The following is a 22,866-nucleotide window of genomic DNA, read 5'->3' as shown; positions in this document are numbered from 1 at the left end:
ATGCTATACCAGATCCGGTCGCAGGGGGGCGATCGAGACGTTTTGGCTTCACTTTTGAGGGCTTGTGCGGCACGCTTGGACTTGCCTGAAAGGACTTTGCCCAGACTCAGAGCCCGTCTACGGAGAGCCTTGGCACTTCCTATTAGCCCCGTTGTGTATTATCTTGGTTGCAGTTCCATTAGAATTCCACTGGACGTGATCGCGGGCGAGCGCAGAATGAATGGGAGTCTATGGGGCTAAACGGCTAAATGTGTCTCTTTCACCTGCTTGTCGTTAAATCAAAATAGATTTTATTGTTGATTCCGCAAGTTCAATATAGGTTATAGGCCAAAAGTCGAATGAACGAGTACTTATGTCCTTTTGATTTCTTACAGGTTAGGCTGTTGTTGGCTGGACTAGCATTCTGCTATTGTGTGACGTCATCACATTTTTGAACGGATTTTTAGAACAGATAAGTGAACTTAAAAATGACATTTTCAGCTGAGTGTATTTTCTTAGCCCTCCCTTTTGAATGCAACTTTCAAATTACTTGACAAAAAATTACATCCTGAGAAAAGTGGATTTTTTGGGGTGAAACCCCTTTGACTCCCATTCATTCTGCACTCGACCGCGAGCGCCCCCGCATGGACAGAGCCGCGTTACTGCAGCCAGTCCAGAACCCGGAAGTAACCAGCCAGTGCCTATTCTCTTCAATTAGACATTCTCTGCCAGACTCAAATTAGTCAAATTGCAGTCAATAGAAAAAAAATATATTTTTGGCATTTTCACCCTTCCAGTAAAATGCTTTATTAATTATATTAGTAATATGCAAATTACTGCGGTAAAATTTATCCAATTAGAGTTGGAATCTGCACTGCAGATTGATGGTGACTCCGCCCACTGTACTGATAGAGAGAGCTGAAACAGAAAAACGCATGTGATCAAAGCTCCAGAAATTTGAGAAAAACGATCTAATTTTGATCAAATATTTAGTGTACAACTACTGAACATAGCATGTAAAAGGTTATTTTAAGTTGAATTAAGTGTCAATTTGAGAAGTATTGTGAAAGAGCACTTGTTATGGCCTTGTTGATCCTGAACGTCGAGCCAAAGTTAGTTGAGTCATCGCTATAACGTTAGTTCGTGGTGTAATCTGGACAAAATATTAACAGAACTGTTAATTCAGAGGAATCGGTGAGTTGTGGATTTATTTTTCATATATGTGATGATTACAATGTATTGTATTTATATGCGTGTTAAAATTAACGTTAAGTGATATGTTCACTGTATGTGAAGTTTGGCCTATGTTGTACATGAACACTAAATGTTGATTTGAAGAGTATATTATTGAATTTTGTAAAAACTGAGGTTAGAAATGAGTTTCTAAAAACGTTATCCTGTGTGCACAGGCCAGTTTTTGTTGTTTATGTAGAAGTTGGAGTTTCTACTGTGATTTATGTGCATGAGGAGTCATCAAACCTCGAGGAGTCATCAAACCGTGCTGTGAGAAAAGAAAGATGGCGAGCCTCCCGGACTGAATTTGGATCTTTTACTTCTTACCTCTTCATCCACTTAGTGGTGTCGTTTTCCATCTGAAATCTGAATGGATTGAGGTATAGTTTTCTGAACTGAATTTATCGAATGGACTGAGGTATATTTTTCTGAACTGAAAGTATCGAATTGACTGAAGTGTGTATAATCTTTATTTTTCCAATTTTGTGATCTCATTTACAATTTGTTTTGTATACTCAAACATATCTCTTAAAAGAAGTGTTATTTTGGTTGCACATTGTACATTTTTGAGGTAAATTTATGTGAATTGTTACTCTAATTGTATCATCTGGTTTAAAATACTGATTTGAGTTTGCATTTGAAGCGACTGGTTTAACCTACAGTAAAGACAAGAAAATTAGGGCATTTAAATTGAAACTAAACTTATTAATCTACAACAAATAGTAATATTTAAATTAGAGAAACTAAAAATTCAAGCCTCAGCTGGAAAGTAAGAAAGAAGGAATTTATCAACCAAAGATTCAAGAAAGAAAAAGCTTTGTTGACAAATTTACTTGTTTTCTTTTGGGTTTGTCAATTTATTTCAAATCAGATCTTGATCAGGGTTGATCATATAGTATAATTTTTCCCCTTTTTTTGTCAAAAGTTTGACATTTCATTTGGTTTACGTTTGTCATTCATTACATCAATACAAAGAAAAAATCAAAATAGCTAATACAACTAAAACTTAAGTTTAAATTATTTTCATCAATTCAATGGACTTAATAGAAATATCATTCTTGCAATCTCATTGGTCCAAAATTCATTAATTCATTCTTTCTTTCTTTCTGACACATCACATCAGTGAACTACATAGAGTAAAAACATCACTCCTGCCATCAATAACACATACACTCAGATAGCAGCACCAGTGGCGCCTCCAGAAATTTTTCGTAGGGGTGGCCAGATGGGGCCAGTTAAAATCTTGGGGTGGCACACCAAAACTACAGTATAAACCATAATTTCAGAATTGTTTTCTACTGTTGTAATAAACCAGCCTGTAGAAAACTATCAGAAAGACTTAAGGAAACTCTTACTGATATACTTTGGTTTATTGTGTAATATTTAATGTTACTAATGATATAGGGCCCAACTAATATATATTACATTGTATATAATGATATATATTATATGATATATAAGGGTCCTTGCCCCACAGCAAATTTCCAGATACTTACATAATTGTGATGAATTTAATCATGTTTAAGTTATTAGTTTGCAGTGTAAGATTACAGTTAACACCTTTAAATATTACATAAATGTATCATGAATTTTTAATACACTTAATGAGTGTATACATCAGCAGCAAAAAGTAATTCTTGAAAAAATCTGCACAGTAATTTTATAAAATCTAAATATGTTAATAAAAACAAATTACTATTAGTTCTCTTTTAAAATTCAATCAGGCAATCATGTCACAATTTTATATTTATATATTAATGTCAAGAATTCAGAAGTGCATAGCCTAAACTACAAATAAATTATATACAATTAAATTATGCTTATTTAAAATGTATTGAGCAGGCTAGGTATAACAAAATATATTGGCTTTTAATAATATTTCAGTGCGCAAACCCATGATTGAGCCCGTTCTTGCATGATTACATGAAAAACATCGCGGGTGCAGAATGATGTGCTCAAAGCAACATGGAGTCACAGTGTGCAGCAGCACTTTGCTTCATAAGTGCACATTTAAAAGCTCATGTCACAAATCGAAAAAATGTTGAGCGCACAAATCCAAGTGCGATTTGTTCCTTTGTTTCACAGTTATTGTGCGTTTGATGCCGATTCATAATCCTTGTGATATGTATGTGTGATCTAACAGAACACGGTAGTGAGTAACTTAAAAACAGCAACAACTCCAAGAAAATAAAGTAATTTTATGCGAATATACAGACTTTTATCTACAGATCATGCATTTATAATGTCAATATATCATATTGGAGAGAGTTTTACCGTGCATCCAAGAGGCGCGCGTGCTGTTTGAATATGAATGGAGAATGATGACAGTCGCAGAGGAGGGAAAACGAGTTTATACTTTAATGATGTAAATATACTTCTGTCCCTCACATTAAGCTATGGAATGACTTCAGATGACTTTGTCACCCAAACTGACGTGAAAAAAGCGGGAGGCGCCGAAAAGCGCGCTGTTTGCATCCCTGCCTGTCCAAACGTGGCAAAAACACACCTAAAAGCTGCTGTAACAGTATACCATTTGGCACTTAAAAAGCACGTCACGACACATAATTCCCCGTCTTCTTTTACTTAAGAATATTTTTGACTTATTTATAAAATGCATAACTGATGCTACAAAAATTAATACTGGCCATTGGGGTGGCCAATGGGGTGGCCAGGAGTCGGCCAGGGGTGGCCATGGCCACCCCTGGCCACCCCCTGGTGGCGCCATTGAGCAGCACATGACATGTGAAGCTGCAGGGAGGTAATGTCATTTGTTCATAGTTCAAATTTGTACTGCTCTGCACAAAAAGGTCGAGTGATGAACGAACACACAGTGTGTTTGATAATGCCGCTCAGAGGCGCATTCGATGTCTGAACACATGTGACAGGCAAGCAGTGGGGCCGCCCATTTGATCCCGTGCCCGCCTGGGCACATATCACTCAGTCTGAGCTAAAGCAGATCCCCTGTGGCTTGAATCTCTCTGTGAGCTTACCCTGCTCTGGGTGGCAGAGAGATAATAACTAGGAATGAAAGGCAGATAAAGAGAAAGATCCTTCTATTTTGCACATATGTTAAGCATGGCCTGATACGCGGACGTGTCACATTGCAGCCGCATTAGTGTCTTTTGTGCATGTGTGGGAGATAGGAAGAAAGCTGCTACAATGAGACAGTTTAACCATGTCAAATAAAATCCTCCGCTTGAGTTAAAGAGGGGGCAGAGAAAACCCGCAATAAAACCTCAAAGAACAATGTTTTGTGATCTGCTGTTTTGTGAAGGATATGAATAGCTGTAGGCAAAGAAATGGAAGCATTTTCTTATAAACATTATATAATTATGCTCTCTCTGGAGTATTGTGCTTTTTTTTAAGTGTAAATGTTGAAGAAGGGAAGCCGAGGGAACATAGTGAGTCAGTGTAACTTATTTTAAACTTTCTAAGAGAGCTGAAAGTACGCAGAATGTGGTAAAATAGGTTGCGAGCAGCCAGTAGCACCATTTCATCTTGACTTTAAAGGGTAAATTTAAGATGAGAAGCAATTCTAAATATGCCAGTGTAACTATTTTGAACTTTAGTAAGAAAACTGAATAAATGCAGTTTGTGTTGTTAATGCTTGCCTTTAAAGTGATTTGGAGTCTTAAAGCCTTAGTTCATCCACAAATGAAAATGAATATATCAAAGATGTCTAAGTGTTTTGTTGTTGTTTTTGTACATACACTGTTGTTTGGACCCCATTGACTTACAAAATATCTTCTTTTGTCTTCCACAGAACAAAGAACGTCATTCCCCAGTTTGAAACAATATGAGGGTGAGTAAATGATGAGTGTGTTGGCTGAATTATCACATTAATTTGCATTCACATTACTGGTTTATAGACCATTCACATTTTAAACAGCTTTTTATTTGACCTCCCCTATATTTCAACCTCCTGTAATATAAACATTTTCATGGTCCAATCAATTCCTTTTTTTAATCGTTGAACATCCTGTTTCCTATCAAAATGTGTCATATTATTAAATGGGTTGTGAATGGCATTTTTTTCATTGCAAGGAATAGTTTCCAACAAGGAATAGTTCACCCAAATATGAAAATTTGCTGTTAATTTACTCAATTGTAGGTGACTTTTTTTTTTTCTTTAGCGGTAAAGATTTTAAGCTGAAACCATGGTCTGTAGAATGCAAGTCAGTGGCAACCATCATTTTGAGTTTCAACAAATGCATAGTCAAAACAGAATTAATACCTATGGCTAAGCCTGTGTTGATAAATTGAGTTCTTATAAAGCATTGAGTTCTTAAAAAAAAAAAAAAAAAAAAAAAATTAGTTCTTAAAAAATAAACAATCAGTCCGTGCAAGACACTAAACATTTCTTACAACATTACCTGTAATCCACAGCCTCTAACAATTGAATATTTACACGCAATGCTGGGATTCCCCAACTTTTTTGTCAGATGGACCTATTTGATCAAATATATTTACATGAAGTAGGCTACCCCTTGAGATGTTAAGTTAATAAGTTAGGGCAATAATAAAAATAAGACAATAATCATAATAGTAATAATAATAAGGATACTGAGGGTGAGTAAATTAAATCAACAGCAAATGTATTAAACAATTCCTTTAAGTGATGGAATCTAAATAATAATTGGCAATTAATATATATATATATATTTTTATTTTGCCTTATTTTAACCATTTCATTAGTGCACATTATTTAAAAGAGCAAACTTTTTTATTATTGCATGGTATAAAAATATACTCACTTTTTACCATCCAATAAATTCCCAATAGATACACTGCCATCCAGATGGTTGTTTAAAAAAGCTTCCTGTTTACCAAGATTGCATTTATTTGATCAAAGAGTGATATTGTGAATATTGTTTAATTTGTTTTAAAATGTCATTTATTCCTGTTGTAGAAAAGCTGAATTTTCAGCATCATTACTCCAGTCTTCAGAGTCAGATCCTTTAGAAATCATATACTGATTTGTTGAAATACAATGTTGAAAACAGTTTTTTTTTTCATGTTTCATTGATGAATAGAATTCAAGATGGGAAGTTAGTAAGTAAGTGCAACTTGCTGTGAGCATCCTAAAAGAACTTAGACATAAATCTACTTTTCAGTGTATTAAATGCACCCCTTAGTACTGAATGAGTGAGCGAGGTCGGACGGATCTGGTTGATGTGGCAGTTGTAATATCCTGCTGGAGGCTGCACTCAAACTCAGGGTGAGATGGGAAGATGGTGATTGTGGGATAGCACGATGATAGTCATCTGCCTCCGCCCGTGGTTGACAGGGCTGGGGTCATGAGGTCAGGGGAAGTGAGGATGCTCCCTGTGTAGACACATTGACTGCTTTATTTGTAAAGAAATCAGAAAGGCACGACCCATTTACAGCTCTGCCCGTGGACACGCACTCCCATCCTGATAAGACTAGCACTTCATATACTGGAGATGCCTGTCTAATGCGGCGGCTGGGGAAACAAATAAAAACAAGACAGGAGAAGCACCTGTGAAATTAAAAAAAGAACAAAAGAGAGATAGAAAGAATGAGATCCAGAGCTCAGTGGAGTGTGACGAAGGGACTGGCACTCAGTGCAGGACTATATAAAAACTCTCGCACTCTTACCTTTAAAAGAGCCATACCTACTTTCTTGAGTAATATTTCACTTCATTTTTCTTTTCAGAAATTTGAATATTCCCACAGAGGCAGATTGCGAGTAATTGCGAGTTTATGTCTGTTTACATGAGAGATAACTATAAAATTGATTAGACCACCAGACAGGAAGTTTCAGAGAATTATGTTGTTTCTGGTTAACCCGCTACAGTTTATGTCACTTAACTTAAGTATTACCAGCAAACACAATCACTTCATCGCTTCTGACTTAGTGTGTATGTTTTAGTTTTTTTAAACACTGTTCTTACTCTGCTGACACAATCCATATTTGTGTGGTTTTTGTGTGTGGGCACAGTGTGCGAACAGCTCAGATGTACATGTTTTATGGCGGTACTAAAAACAGCCATGGACCGTCTGTTCAGAAAACCCAAGGTCAGGATGTTTATGGCCATGAAACACAATAAACTAGCGGACATTGCCGGTCTATCAACTTTGACGCTCACCGTCCCTGAGGAGAAAATCAGACCCTTCAAATCTCACACTGCTGTGCACAGTCACTATGGTGACCGTTACTACTGTTGCTAAAACTGCTGCTATCACCTCAGATACATATTCAATGTCATACTGAAATGTTACTTCTACAACATTTATTTAATCATTTGGGCTGTGTTTTACAAATGTACTACCGTTGATGCAACGTTACTGGTGTTTTCAGCTATTCCCTGATGGTTTGTTGGTCTTACGCTGGTCTCCTAACCTGGCCAAGCTGGTGTTAAACTGGTTTGACAGCTGTTTTCCTAGACTGACCAGTTACAAGTGTTCATGTAACCGGTCCTACTCGACTCGCTCCGAGTGGGATTCGGACTGTGGTCTCCGATGTGGGAGGCGGGCGTACAAACAAGGTTATTAAAGACCGCAGCCGCTTGCGCGTCTCTTTAGGCCAGGGGAGTGAGGTTTGCATGTACAGATCTTACTGGCCTACGTCCCTTACACTCACACCCCTATACCTCACTCCCATCTGGGTCACGGCACCAAATGCAGCCAGTCCTACTCAACCTGCCCCAAGTGGGAGTCGAACCGGGATCTCCGGCGTATGAGGCGAGCATGCTGGCATGCTAAAAAGGACACTAAAGACTGCAGCCACAAGCACGCCTTTTTAGGCCAGGGGAGTGAGGTTTACACGCACAGCTCTTACTGTCATGGGATGGGACCAAATGGAACCAGTCCTACTCGACCCGTTCTGAGCGGGACTTGAGCCGGGGTCCCTGGCATAGGAGGTTGGCGCGCTAACAGTGACGCTAAAGATCGCAGCCATGCTTCTTGAGCCCGGGGAGTGAGGTTTACAAGCACAGCTTTTTAATTTATGTCATAACATTTGTAAAAAAAAAAAAAAAAAAAAAAAAAAAAATGTGTATTAATCCATCTCATTGAAAACAGATACATTTAATTCCTCATTCATTCCATTAGAAGCCAGTGGTTGTAATGTATTAATCTAAAATGCTTCTTGTTTCAATAAATCTTTATTTATATTACCTCCTATAAGTGATCCAAATTTTATAAAATTACATCCCAGCTCATCAGAAATGTCTAGCTACTGGAGAAGATATGTTGTCTAAAACTTGATCTATAATAATTCTTGTGATGATTTTCCAATAAATATCTTTTGGCAAGGACACTTTAGCATACAGATCACATTGTGAGTAGTACAGGTGATACAATATTTAATTTTGAAGCATTCTTTTTGTCATTGGATGTATAAATTGATCACATTTTTATTAAATTCTGCCACATGGCACAACTTACATTTAAATTGGTCATATCAAATTACGTGGTACATATCAAGTTACCAATTTTTTTATTTGATGTACCATCAAGCACCATGCAAATATAATAACAGTTAAATAATTGTGTGCATGTAGTCTTTTATTAAACAAGGACACATTAAATTGATAAAATGTGATGCTAAGACTTTTATAATGTTACTAAATTAATTAATAAAACAATAGTATTTTATTTCAAGTAAATACTATTCTTCTGAACTTAATATTCTATGCATCTTTCTATTCCACAAAAATATTAAGCAGCACAACTGTTTTCAACATTGATGATAATAAAATGTTTCCCGAGTGATTTCTGAAGGATCATGTTACGCTGAAGACTGGAGTAATGATGCTGAAAATTCAGGAATAAATGACATTTTGAAATATATGATAAAAGTTATTTTAAATCGCAATATATGTTTTTGGTAAAATAAACGCAGCCTTGGTGAGCATAAGAGACTTCTTTCAAAGACAAAAAAACCCGTCATTTTTTAAAAGATGACTGTACGCAAGAATATCTCTTTGTGTTTCACACACAACCAGGTGTGTGCCGACAGGATCAAAGTGTGTGTTACAGTTCAGAGCAGACGAACTTAAGACAAACGTCTGAAAAAAAGATCAACAGAGCCCCCTCCGCCGAGGTCACCGCCTGCACCTGCTGTGCTCCACTTCTTGCACTCTTTGGAACCTTTTAAAATAATGAGCAAAGAGTTGACAAAACTTCAAATCATACGCTTTTCTTTTCACCCCTTTCTCAACTAAGATCAAAGGAGAGTTTGAGAAAGAGTGCCGTGTGTTATGACTGTGACAGATATAAACAACGGCTTGTTTTCGTCTGTCTTTGTGGCTTTTTGTGTGTTAGGAAGAGTGATGGGGAGAGAAATGGACTTCTTCAAAAAAAGTGCCATAGTATTTTTGGACATGAAGCATGTTATTATTTGTAGTACCTTGCAAGGTGGATGTGCAAATATGTCAAAGTACCACCATGGTACAGATTACCATCTGATACAATCAATGTATTACAATATAGCCACATTTCTTTTGTAGAGGAAGTTTGTATTATCATATAAATCATATAGAAATCTACAGAGACCGCATGTGTAAGTTTGTGTGTGTGTGTGAGTTTTCAGTGGTTGTTTGGCCTGGATCCCTTGTCCTGTAAAGCTGCACTGAGGAAAGCAGTTGATTTATTTGGCTATAATTACCTAATTCAACTGGTGTACATCCACTCAGAGAGACTCGTCCCCTAGTTCACTGTCTCCCTCAGTGGAACAGTCCACCAATGTAACGCTGTCAAATCCAAATAGTGCCTGCTGTGATTGATCACCTCCTCTCCCGCTTTACTTTCCGGACAACAAACCGTTATTTCAACTGAAACCTGGGGAGTTTAAGCAGGAGCTGTTGAGAGGAATATAGTGAGTCCCTGATGAAAAAGCTTCAGTAGTCTGTGTTGATGCAGCCTGTCCAATCAGAATGCCTGAAGGTCATTTATAAAAACAATAATATTCATATTTGTTGCAAATATGTTTTTTTTTTTGTTTTTTTGTTTTTTAACAGCACGCTTTTTGGATTGTGTGTGTGTATACATATCTTCATAAACCAAACACGCATTGTGTTTTCATGTTTGACAGGGACTGTCCATGGACATAATGGTTTTTATACTGTTTAAACATATTCTATCCCTTTACACACTGTAAAAACTAATATTCTTGATTTGTTATCACAACTTTTTATCTGTCAAATCAACTTAATGAATGTGGTTCAGGTAGTGTAATATTTTGAGTTTCTATTTTTTTTTAAACCAATCTCCGTTGTTGTATTAACTCAAAATTTTAATTTCAATATTAAACTCAAAATTTTAAGGCAACTAGGTAACTTGTTTAAGTTAAACCAACAATATATTTTTTTACAGTTTCCCTACCCCTAAACCCATCACAGAAAACTGTCTGCATTTTTACATTCCCCAAAACATCACTTAGCATAATTTATAAGCTGTTTATTTCATGGGGACCAACAAAATGTCCCCATTTTTAGAGTTTCTTTTAAATAAACAAATATCTTTCTTTGTATCAACTCGCATTTTTTTGTGTGTAAATGAACTCAACATTTTTTAAGGCAACCAGGTTATTCTTTAAGTTAAACTAACAAATATTTTTTACTGTGCAAAGACAAATTTCAAAGTAGAAAAAAAATGTTTTTACTCTGCAAAGTAAAAAAAGTGTCATGACAATCATTGAAATATTTATGAATTTGATTTATTCCATGTTATTCTCTATAGCGCCTTGGGGTATTATGTATAAATTAAATGTCTGCATACCGTGGTTTTACCGTTTGAAGCAATACCATGCACCATCATAGTATGTTTTTGTAAAATGTTTCAGGACAGGTCCATTGCTGTCTGATGTGTTTCCAACAAGAGCAGACCAGATATTGAGATTTGAAGTCCTTGCACTGGGATTGCATGTTTATTCAACTCCACCTGAGGCTAAAAAGAAAAGGTGGAGGTGAGGGAAAATGAGTGAGTCACGAGACAGCCAGATCTCAGTAGCTATTTCTCTTGAGCTCTGTGCTATACCTTCTGTCTTTATACCCAACTTCCTATGCCCCTAATTTACATTTCATTATTTAGCCTGGAGTGCTGTTTTGCAGCATGGGCTGCCTCCATAGCAACAGTGTAGCGCTGTGTTTGGCAAAGTGACTTGCAGGAATCAGAGGAGCATTATTCAGCCTCCCATCTGTCAGTCAAGCGCGCATGCCTGGCTCTCTTATGGACCTCGATTTCTGTGTGAGCAACATCCCTCTGAGGGCGCGGGCGTAACGAACACCACAAAGCCATGAATCTTCAACAAGTCGAACAAATAAAAAAGGTACACACCACAGTTTTACTATAATATAACATTTGCTCACGACATAAAATAGCAGTTAAGTGAATCAATTCAAACTAAAATAAATAAGAAATCATATTTCGCATTCGTAAAATGGGACCTATTATTGCATTGTTATCAGTTATCATAACATTATTTTCAGAACAATTGCATATTTTACCCCCAAATTCTTAGTGTTTCTGTTTATTTTTAATGATGACTCTCATTACTCCAATTATTTTACAGTAAAAAATCTATTTTACAAACATAAAAATAAAAATTATTTTCAAGACTTTACAACAGTTGTGTAAATAGTTCAGGTTGTTATATTAGACTATGTGAAGTATATACTGTATATTTGTATATATACTTGGTTATATAACCATATAACCTGGTTGCCTTCAAGTCTACATATATATAAAGACTTCAAATGCATAAGCCGCCAAGTCCGTCTAGCGTTTTTCTTTAATATTAACATTTTTATCAGGCTCCTATGTAGAGGTTTCTACCCAAGTACCGATATTTCTGATGGATGAAGGATGTGCAGAGAGCATTCACTCAATATTATTAGCTCATTTTTGACATAGATGGCTTTTAGAGGCCTTTGCATCGGAGGTCTTAACACACACACACACACACACACACACACACACACACACATATATATATATATATATATATATATATAAATATCCTTTTGAATTTTAAGGTGAACTGGACTGCTGAATTGTGATATTCACACATTCACATTTCACATGTCAATACAATTCTTCTAGTATGAGTGTTAACAGATTTTGCTTGCTGTCCTTGGATGGGAGAAACTACACTATAAAAATGTTGTTGGTTTAACTTAAAATAACCTGGTTGCCTTCACATTTTGAGTTCATTGAAGCTAATTTTAAGTTAATACAATGGTTTAATCAACAGAAACTCAAAATATTATGTTATGTGGACCACGTAAATTATCCCATTGTATTTGAAGCAAGTACTTGTCAGTCCATTGAAATTATGGTTTTAGGTTTTTTCAAATTGGAGAATGAAATTGTAATAAAATGTGTCCCAGATTAAACTGAAGGATAACTAGCATTAGTTAGATGGAAAATAGTTGTGCATCATTTATTAAAGTGACTTCTTAATCAATTTCTTCACCTCAGAAATACAGCAGTTCTCACTCTTTCTTTATTTTATTGTTTTAGCACATCTGTGTTCATGCAGCATATTTCCATGGGTTTAAATCACACCTTTATTTCAGTGATTTGTCACACTGACTGGCTGCAGTCTGTCGCCTGGATTTCAGGAGAGTGTATTAGAGTGAGTATGAATGATATTTCTGTCTGACGAGCACATCTCATAAACTTCAGTGGAAATGAGCCTTTCGTAAACCAGGTTAGGTGCCTCAAGAGGGTTAGTAGAGCTACAATTGAGAGAACAACAGAAAGGTACTTAATATTAATTGTATGATATATTATTTTGATACAAATAAAATTACAATTAAAATACCATTCTTTGAACCTAAATTTGACACTCTTAAATGACCAAACAAACAACCTCAGTGTCTAGGAAGTCAGCCTGTGAAGATTTTTTTTTTTTTTTTCCTGACTGAACATGTAATGTTTGTTAATGTAGACTGCATTGAACATCTACTCCTGTGCATGTGCAATTTTCTCAGAAACCCTGACGTTCCTCTTTCAGCATCATCCTTTTCTTGAGTCACACTCTCTCCTCCTCAGAATGATCTCGGCCAGTCAGAAGATGAATTTATTCAATGTGAAGTTCAACATGCCAGCCTTTGCGTGCATGTTCGCAAGTTCTTTTGCAAAACCAGAGCCTGCCAAGCTGATTGAGTGCTTTTCACAATAAATTAGCAATTGTAATCATAAGCATTTTAGAGGAACAAGCTGTTGCTTCCTCTTCATTTCTCTCTCTCACACACACACTTTCCAATATCTTTTTTCTCCCCTCTCTCTCTCTACTCTGGGTCTTAACTGTCTTCATACATAATTAGGGCACGCCAAGTCACATTACCTGTCTGTTTTTTCTGCCCTCATTTTCTTTTTCTGTCGTTGGCGTGTCAGAGAATATTCGTCAAAGTACCCCACTAATGGAATCGAGGGAAAGCTCAAAATTAAAAAAGATTTATGACATTTTGCTCCTGAACTTTTCAGTCATCTTTCTTGCACCCCCTCCCCTTCCATCCAACTCCATTAATTCTTATCATTAATTTGATAAGAATTTAAGGGCTGCATTGCGAACCATTCGGCACAATGTTGAGTTGTTGGGTTGTCAGTGTGTCATTTTCGAACGAGAAAGCCTCAGAATGGCCACTAGTACTGACTGACTTATCATTCTAGAGCCCAACGGGACTTATGTTTTGTGTCTTAGTTATTCACACAGGTGCAGCGCTATTAAAACACGAATAAGAAGCACAGTATGAAATTAATGCTCAGAGACTCTTAAATATATGGCATTTTAAACTCAAAATAGTTTGTTGTGTGTGCAAGGACTTTCAAACAGCCCTGGATATTTCTGACCTGTCTTAGTCAAACATAATATCTATAACAATTCTGCATTTTATAGGACAAAACAGGCCAAGGGTAATCACACCAAAATATTGATCACCAACAAAGAATTGATCAAAGGACAAAGAATGGCCTTCTCAGCTTGCATAGTTGCAACTCTTGTCATCAAAACAGTTCAACGCATCACCGTTTCTGTAAAAAAAATGTTGTTTGTTTAAAAAAACAACAACAACGTTTTGTTGGGGTTGGAAGCAGCCATGATGTTTGAGCTTTGTTGAAAATTTGATGTCTGTCAGGTTTTATTATTGGTTTTTACTACAGGTTTTTTAATGTCTGTCAGGTTTTATATATATATATATATTATTTATATGTTTTTTATTAATTGTAAAAAACAAAAAACTAAAATATGGAAATAAAATTAATTTGAAGAATTTTCAGCTTAAGTTGAAATGCTAAAATAGTAATGTTCAAAAATTACAAAATAAATAAATTAAAATGAAATATATGTATATAAGTACCCCCACCATATATATATATATATATATATATATATATATATATATATATATATATATATAAAAACATGGCATGTTTGTATGTGTGGATCAGTGTTTGGATATTATTGAATAAAGGCTTTAATGACAGTACAAAGTGATTGTAATGCTTGTAAGGCTTTTTCTTCAGTTTTGGCTCACATTATCATACATAATATGGACAAAAAAACCCCAGCTGAAACCTTCTTTTGTGTTTTGCAGAATAAAGAAAGCCATATGAGTTTGAAAAACATGGAGGTGAGTAAATTATTAAAGGATTTATTTGTATTTTTGTATGAGCTGTCCCTGCCACCATTGCACAAGTTATAAAACATATGCTTCATTATAGCAAAAGCAGCATCAATATATACAGTATGCTAACTGTCACCATTATGTTCAATTGTATTCAGTCCAAGGACTTTTAGTTTGTTGTCATTCCTGTCTCGTGTTCCTTGTTCCATTTTTGCCGCCACTCATCTGTCTCCATGGACACGGACACAATCAACACAGCTGTTCATGATTTAGTTAGCCTTCTCTGTGTAGGTTATTTAAGTTCCTGCCTGTGTTCTGTTCATTGTCCGGCGTTAAGTGTGCGTGCCACTTCATTCGCCCCTCTGTTGGATTTTTGTTACTAAAACTTTGTGTTAGATTATTTTTGTCTTCCTCGCATGCTTGCCAGCAACCACCCGCTTGACACTAACATTGATTTCAGTTTAAGAGGACACATGCTTTGTCTATAATGTTATGAAAATCCTGTTAATTTAATTTGTTCCCTTTTTATTTGGTTCTTTTTGTATTTTCCTTTTGAGTGCTGCAGACTTTAGTTTTACCTCCACACACACAGAGAGAGAGAGAGAGAGAGAGAGAGAGAGAGAGGTGCAAAGAGAATATTTCTCATGTCTGCCATTTGAGACAAAGCCTGTGTGTGAGCAGATAGACCTCTCTCTCCTCACCGATCTCATACACAGACGTGTGTGCGAGCACGCAGGAGAAAGCTGATAGGACAGGGGAATGATGTGGGCCAGTGGCCATTGTAATGCTGTGTGCTGCGTGTGGCAGTAACAGCTTCACCTCAAGGTCAACTTCCTGTGAGGAGAATACACATCAGACCAGTTGGGCTAGAGCTCCTTCTCTCTTTATCTTTCCAATACTAAATATGAGCTGTGCGTGCAGCTAGTCAGAATAGAGCGTAAACTATGGATTAAGAGTTCATGTTAGTTAGGGAGAATTTATTGCACATTATTATGTACGCTGTCTGAACATTATCCCTCTTTCTACATCAAAAAGATTCTTGTAAATAAATACTTTTATTCAGCAAAAATGCATTTAATCAAAAGTGACAAGACAAGTTTGTACGTATCACAGTTCCTACACAAAAACAAAACACACAACTGTTAACATTGATAATAATAATAAATGTTACTGGAGCAGCAAATTAGCATATTAGAATGATTTCTGAAGGATCATGTGACACTGAAGACTGAAGTAATGATGCTGAAAATTCAGCTTTGCACCACAGGAATAAATTACATTTTAACATAAATTAAATAAATACAAAACTGTTAATTTTTCAGTATTTACAGTCTTGTTGAGCGTGGGACACTTCTTTAAAAACCTTAAACCTTTGAACGTTAGTGCAATTAAACATGAAATATTGTTCATGAATGTTATCGGATAGCTTTCCCCAAGGTATTTTCAGCTCTTTGGCTGACAATTTTGTTTATTCATCTCTCAATGAAAGAAAACAATGAAACTCAATTAAACTGTTTGCAACACCAAGGTCATGGGTTCATTTTCCAAGTAATGTATAATCTAATAAAATGCATAACTTGAATGCAATGTTGGTCATTTTGAATAATGCATACATGTATCTATTTGAGTTAAAGGGATAGTTCACTCTGAAATTATTTTTTGGTATATTTTAGCTTACCTCAAGGGCATCCAAGATGTAGGTGTCTTTGTTTTACTCACTCTCAAGCCATCCTATGTGTATATGACTTTCGTCTTACTGCCAATCACAATCTGAGTTCTAATAAAAAAAAATATCCTGGCTCTTCCAAGCTTTGTAATGGGAGTGATCATTTTTTGAAGCCCATCATTTGAATCCATCCATCATAAGAGTAATCTGTACGGCTCCAAGGGGTTAATAAAGGCCTTCTTGGGCGAAGCAATGTGTTTTTCTGAGAAAAAATATCCATATTTATATCTTTATAAACTATAATAACTGGCTTCCGTTAACAGCCGTACGCGAGTCTAGCTCAGGTGGAAGAGTGACCTCTGACCCGACGTATGAAGTATGAGCTAGGATATATTTTAATATTAAAGGATTAGTTCACTTTTCAAAAAACTTTTGCTGATAATTTACTCACCCCCATGCCATCCAAGATGTCCATGTCTTTCTTTCTTCAGTTGAAAAGAAATTGAGGTTTTTAATGAAAACGTTCCAGGATTTTTCTCCATATAATGGTCTTCAGTGGGAACCAGACGGTTCAAGTTCCAAAAGAAACTTTCAGTACAAACTGCAAACTACAAAACGATTCCAGACGATAAATAAGGGTCTTATCAAGCGAAACGATCGCTCATTTAAAAAAAAATAACAAAGTTTAAGCTTTATAAGATCAAACGCTCGCCTTGCTCTGTCCTGTGACGCACGTTCGTGACTCTCCTGTTCGAACTCGTTCAACAAAATGAACAAATCTTTTTCCGAATCAATTCGTTCGTTTCTTTCGCCGAATGAACCAAATGACTCGGAAAAAGATTTGTTCATTTTGATGAACGAGTTCGAAAAGGAGTGCGTTACAGAACAGAGCAAGGCGAGCGTTTGAGCTTATAAAACTTAAACTTTGTTATTTATTTATAAAACGAGCGATCGTTTTGCTTGATAAGACCCTTATTCATCGTCTGGAATCGTTTAAAGCCCTTTGAACAAGTTTGCCATTTGTACTTAAAGTTTCTTTTGGAACTTGAACTGTCTGGTTCCCACTGAAGTCCATTATATGGAGAAAAATCCTGGAATGTTTTCATCAAAAACCTTAATTTCTTTTCGAAAGAAGAAAGAAAGACACGGACATCTTGGATGACATGGGGGTGAGTAAATTATCAGCAAAAGTTTTTTTCAAAAGTGAACTACACCTTTAACTCCGGTTGGGTTTGGTGAAAGAAGAGAGTCCTATAATGTTACACCTAGCATGGCTTGAGGGTGAATAAATCATGGGATAAAAAAACGTTCACATAACCAAAAAAAAAAAAGGCTTTGAAATGTTTAAAAGACTGGACGTTCTGAACGTTCAGAGAACATTCAGAAATAAAGTTTTCATACATTAATGGGAATATCAACGAAAACGTTTTTCGACCATATTTTTGTTAGCTGAGTTGTAGAACGTATTTTTGCAGATTTTAAAGGAATAGTTCATATTAAAATAATAACGTTCTTCTATCTTGTTGGCACCTTCATTTCATTCCAAACCTGTGAGACTTGCTTTTTTTTCTGAAGCATACAAAACAAACAGATTTGATAAATGTTCACACTGTTCCATAATGCAAGAAAAAAAAAAAAACAGAGGCTGTTAGTTAGGACAAATACGCATAATAAAAGTAAGTCGATTTGGACAAATATGTCTGCTAAATGAAGTAATGTAAATGTAAATATGACTCAAATGTTTTTTTTCAAATCTTCTGAAGCCGTGCGATAGCTCTGTGTGGGGAACGGACTAAAATGAATGTCATTAATCACTGACAACTGCACTTCTGCATATTCTAACAGGTTGCAAGACATGAGAACCGGCAGCGTTTGGTGTCACCAGGAAAATGAAAATGTTATTGGAGAGGTAAGATTGTACCATGACATCTTTCAAGTGCCTTGCTAATGATACAGTATATGTGGAAAACCATCCTCTTATTATCTGATAGCATCACTGTACCTTGGTATCTCTGCAGTTCTCTTTTGTGACGAATTTATGCTTTATGCTTCATATAGGCATTCCATCGTTCATCTTTTTTTGAGGATTGACAGCTTCACAAGGTAATTTCCCCTTGTCTGCACTGTGTGCATTTGGTATGATAATAACCAAGGAATGTTGTTAAGGGCTCATATATTATGGTTGAAATATGGGCCCTTGAAAGCTCACAAAGAACCTAAGAGTATAAACTAAACACATTCAATAATGGTTGAATCTGCTTTCACACATGCTCTCTTTTATGTGTAAAAGATACTTCGAGTATGTCAAAAGTCAGATTATCGAGCCAAAAACATACCTGAGTAAAAGTACTTCTGTAGAGATTTGACATTTAGACCGACCGTGTTCACACACAGTCAAGTTAGTCCATCTTCAGCAATATCTTAAAAAACATTGCTTTAGGTCAAAGACTGTGTCAATTAGATGTCTCTTCACAAGAACCACTGACCTTGGTTCTGTCCAAATACAGCTTTTTAAAGTTGTTATAATATTATTATAGAATAATTGTATTTGCAAATATACAAGTGTCATTTTATGGAATTTGAAAAATGTAAATTTAATGTATTTTATTGCAATTTCTTACCAATTGTCGGTTGAGATAAGCTTGGAAAACTATCGATTCTGAGTCTGACCTCACTAACCTTGAAGTAGGCCTTACAATGTAGCTCAAAAAATTCGCCATGTTAAATGTTTCATCCCTTTTAAAGTAAAGAACCCATCCAACAGCGCATGATTATATTGGACGGACTCTTAGAGGAGATTAGATACTCTCTGTCGCTCTCATCCTGAGCCTGAGATGTCAGCGGGCCCAAAGCTTTTGTGTCCTGTTCTGAATTGAACTGGCGTGCAAATACAGTTCCAGTCTGGCCACAAGAGGGCAGGACGTCTCTCCAAATGCCCATGCAGGTTTCAGAAACTTTCTAATCCAACAAACGTCTGTTATTCGCTGCCTCTGACGGACAACCTGTCCCCAACAGTCAAGACGACTCTCTAATTAGAGATTTTGTAAATTCAGAAAAGATTTTAATTGCTGACATGTTCAGATTCAGTGCCTGACTAATGCGCGACCATGAACACACACCCTCCCTCGCATACGGACGTGCTCACACAAACCCACGCACTTGCAAATGCTAAAAGGATGCAAATCTACTCTGAGAAGCCCACTGACCACTCTACAAGCCCCCCTACACAAACACGACCATGTCAAGCTAATGACATTAGAGGAAAGAAAACATCAGACAGACTCTCTGATGATCTTTCCTTCCATGACTGAGCACACAGTGTTGAACACTTCATATGACTCAATAAAGCACCCCGGTGCTTCAAGTGAACTGGAAATCAGAGAGGTCTGGTAATTATTCCTGAGTCCTAGCAGCTCTTATATACTGCCGGTGCTCTCTTAAGTATAAAACGAGAAGCTAATTTCGGCCATGAATCATCCATTCTAATATGAAGAGACCACATGACTGACATGCAATCACACTTTGCTTGATTATTATATAAATTGTACTTCTAAATGTACAAAATTATGAATGTATTAAAAAAAAAAAACAAAATTCATTTAGCTTCATTTGTAAACAATTATTTTACTTTAAATCCATATTTCTCACTTTGAGCGCTCATTGTCTGCTTCTCTGCTATTTCACTTCCTCTGAATTGTGCTGAAAGGAAACTTCTCTCATAGTCGGTAAGGTTGTGCCAAAGCTAACTCTCATCCAGGGAATCCAATGACCTTTTCCTTACCATTTATTCATTGGAATGAGCCTCATAAAAGTGGATAGAGGCAGAAACATGGCAGAGAGGTGCTAAAAATGTCAGGCCTTAGAGTGAATTTTCTCTCCTCGTTGCTCTGTTTCTCAAAACTTTACCCTGTAATGATTTTTGGAAGGTAGACTGCTGCTTTTGGGCCAGAGGGGTGCAAGTGAGATCAGAAGGTGTGTGATAGGACGTGATGGCTAACTTTTCCTCTCATTATTTACTGCTCTGTTTCTTTAAAGGGTTTTGAACTTTCACTTTAGGACAGACTATAAAGTAAGAGTGTAGATTTTATGGTATTCATAACTTTGTGGTGGCTTCCTGTAACTCACAATGCATGAAAAGAAATCTGCCATGTATCACATAATTTATAAAACTGCTTTATGTTCTAATTGTCTCTCGTTTTGAGATGCTAAAAAAAAGAACCAACTAAACTAAATAGTTTAGCTAAACTGGTGACTAGTTTGAATGACCAGCAAACAGTTAACATATATGTTTGTTTTAGCATGGCTTCACTGCCCAGTGTTTGTTTACCTGCAACAATAGCATGCAAACCAACTCAAGCAGGGATGCTATATGTTATCATATGCTATCCTCACAAACACAAGCCGAATTAATATCAATATCACTATCATGTCTGAAACCAGCCTAAACTAATATTGAAACTTTATGCCGTGATTATATTGATTTAGACCACCAAATAATCTCTAGAGTTCCCACTCCCTCTGAACCAGTGTTAGCGCTATGCTAACCTCGGATTTAACCCAATTCTCCAGTTTAAGGCGGATTTGACTGATGTTTCTCATCATTAGTGTCCTCTCATGGGGCCGGATAAATCGCAGGCATTATGAAATCCATGCAGAGAGTGAACCTAATCAGAATGTATTTCAGATTTAATTTCATGAGGTAAAATATTATTCTCCATTTGTGTCTCATTTTGTCATATTAACCAGGCGCGATAGCTAAAACAGATTGACTTCAATTAGAGGGACGGGATACAAATGTTCAGCAAAACGGTTAATAGAAGAACAAAATGTATTAGGGATCATTATGACATAAATATGCCACCTCTTCAAAGTCTTTTGTCTAAAAACAGTTATCTACTTAGCTGGCGCTTCACTAGACATATATAACAACATGGGGCTAAACCCATGGCGTCATAATCATAAGCTGCTACACATGGAAATTATTCAAGCCAGACTTTTTCTCTGAATTTTTAATGTGCCTATTAATGATGTCGAGAAGGTATGCTAGAAAAGATTAAATGAATGATGATGACTTTTATTTAATTACATTTTAATTTATTTTGTGATATATCTCGACCAAGTTAAATGGTAACTCTATGGTAGTTGCATGACTTATATACTTTAATAACTATAATCAATTTATTTTGTGATTTTTATAATCCTTTATTCAATCTTTTATACATATTACACAATTAATCCCTTTTAGATACACCCCTGCTTGTCAGTTAAAGCCAAGCCGAACGATGATACCAGGAGGATACAAAAATGTGAGCGCAACACTGACAGACGAAAAACAACATCAGCATTCATGCTTTGGGTATTATGGCTACATTGGAGAACAGGAAGTCCTCCCGGGCAGAAAATCCCTCCTTTAGCATCCTCCTTCTCCAGGATCCATGGCAGAGCCTGAAGTGTACCTGCAGGCTTATTGGCAGTTCTTAATCAAGTTAAATATCTTCCAGGCTCTTGAAAAAAAAAAAAAAAAAAAAAACACATTGCTGATGTTGGATTCGTGCTCAAGCCAACAGCATCTCTCCTCGCAGCATCCAGAAGGCCATTTATGTTCCTTTTGTGTGAGTTGGCTGCAATTAAGGGTCAATTCCATATTGACAGTTTGACTTACTCTCTCTTAAGCTGCAGGTCTGCTCACTGTTCTGCCTCTCAAGGATGGAGTTTGTCAGATGGAGGACTGTCGTGCCAAGTGAGGGCAAAGGCTCGAATGTGGAGGAGGCAATCGGAAGTTCACGTTCAGATAAAACCATCAATATCCTCCTCTGCATTACCTGTCTACCAAACACTGCAGAGGAGGCAAGAGAGGAAGACAGCAAGAGAGCACTTCATTACAGAGGAAAGATCAGTGGTCAGAGCAAAGATCATCGACCCGAGGAAAGATGGGTAAGTCAGAGAAAAGATCAGATTTTGTGTGATGTGCATTTGCGTTAAAAAACTTGGTAAATGTTGCCTTCGGATACTCAAATGAACGTTTCAAAGGGTGTGACATTTGGCCTTTAAGTTACGGCCTCATGAATACAAATGTATGGAGTATCAGTTTCACTAAAGAGACGGAAAAAGGGGTCTAAAAGGGCTTTGCTCTTCTCTATTCAAGCTCTTGCATCAGCATCTAGAGGTGATAGCAGCCATAACATTATCATGTCAAAATTCTAGTTTGTGTGACCCCTCGTGACAACATACGACATCCTGCGTGACTCGTTTTAAAGTGTTTCTGATTTACTTCCAGAGGTGGCAAGGCCACAGTCGAGGATGAAATGAAAATTACTCAGTGCCATTAGCAAAAAAAAGGAGAATTATTTCAGGTCTGTGACAAAATTACCCTCCCAGTTCTCGTGGCATTAC

At 36.6% G+C, this 22,866-nt stretch overlaps 1 long non-coding RNA gene across 1 annotated transcript; it reads left to right on the top strand.

Moving 5' to 3' along the window:
* Window positions 1–935: 935 nt before the first annotated feature.
* Window positions 936–22,401, top strand: LOC148970473 (uncharacterized). The gene is made up of 7 exons (XR_016148659.1): window positions 936–1,173; window positions 1,389–1,592; window positions 4,976–5,014; window positions 14,778–14,813; window positions 18,319–18,382; window positions 18,532–18,576; window positions 22,147–22,401. It is a non-coding gene; the product is annotated as an uncharacterized LOC148970473 (long non-coding RNA).
* The last annotated feature ends 465 nt before the right edge of the window (window positions 22,402–22,866 follow it).

The sequence above is a fragment of the Pimephales promelas genome, chromosome 21, assembly GCF_988280905.1.
Source record: "Pimephales promelas chromosome 21, fPimPro1.hap1.1, whole genome shotgun sequence".
Lineage (NCBI taxonomy): Eukaryota > Metazoa > Chordata > Actinopteri > Cypriniformes > Leuciscidae > Pimephales > Pimephales promelas.
This window is presented reverse-complemented; position numbering and strand designations above follow the sequence as displayed.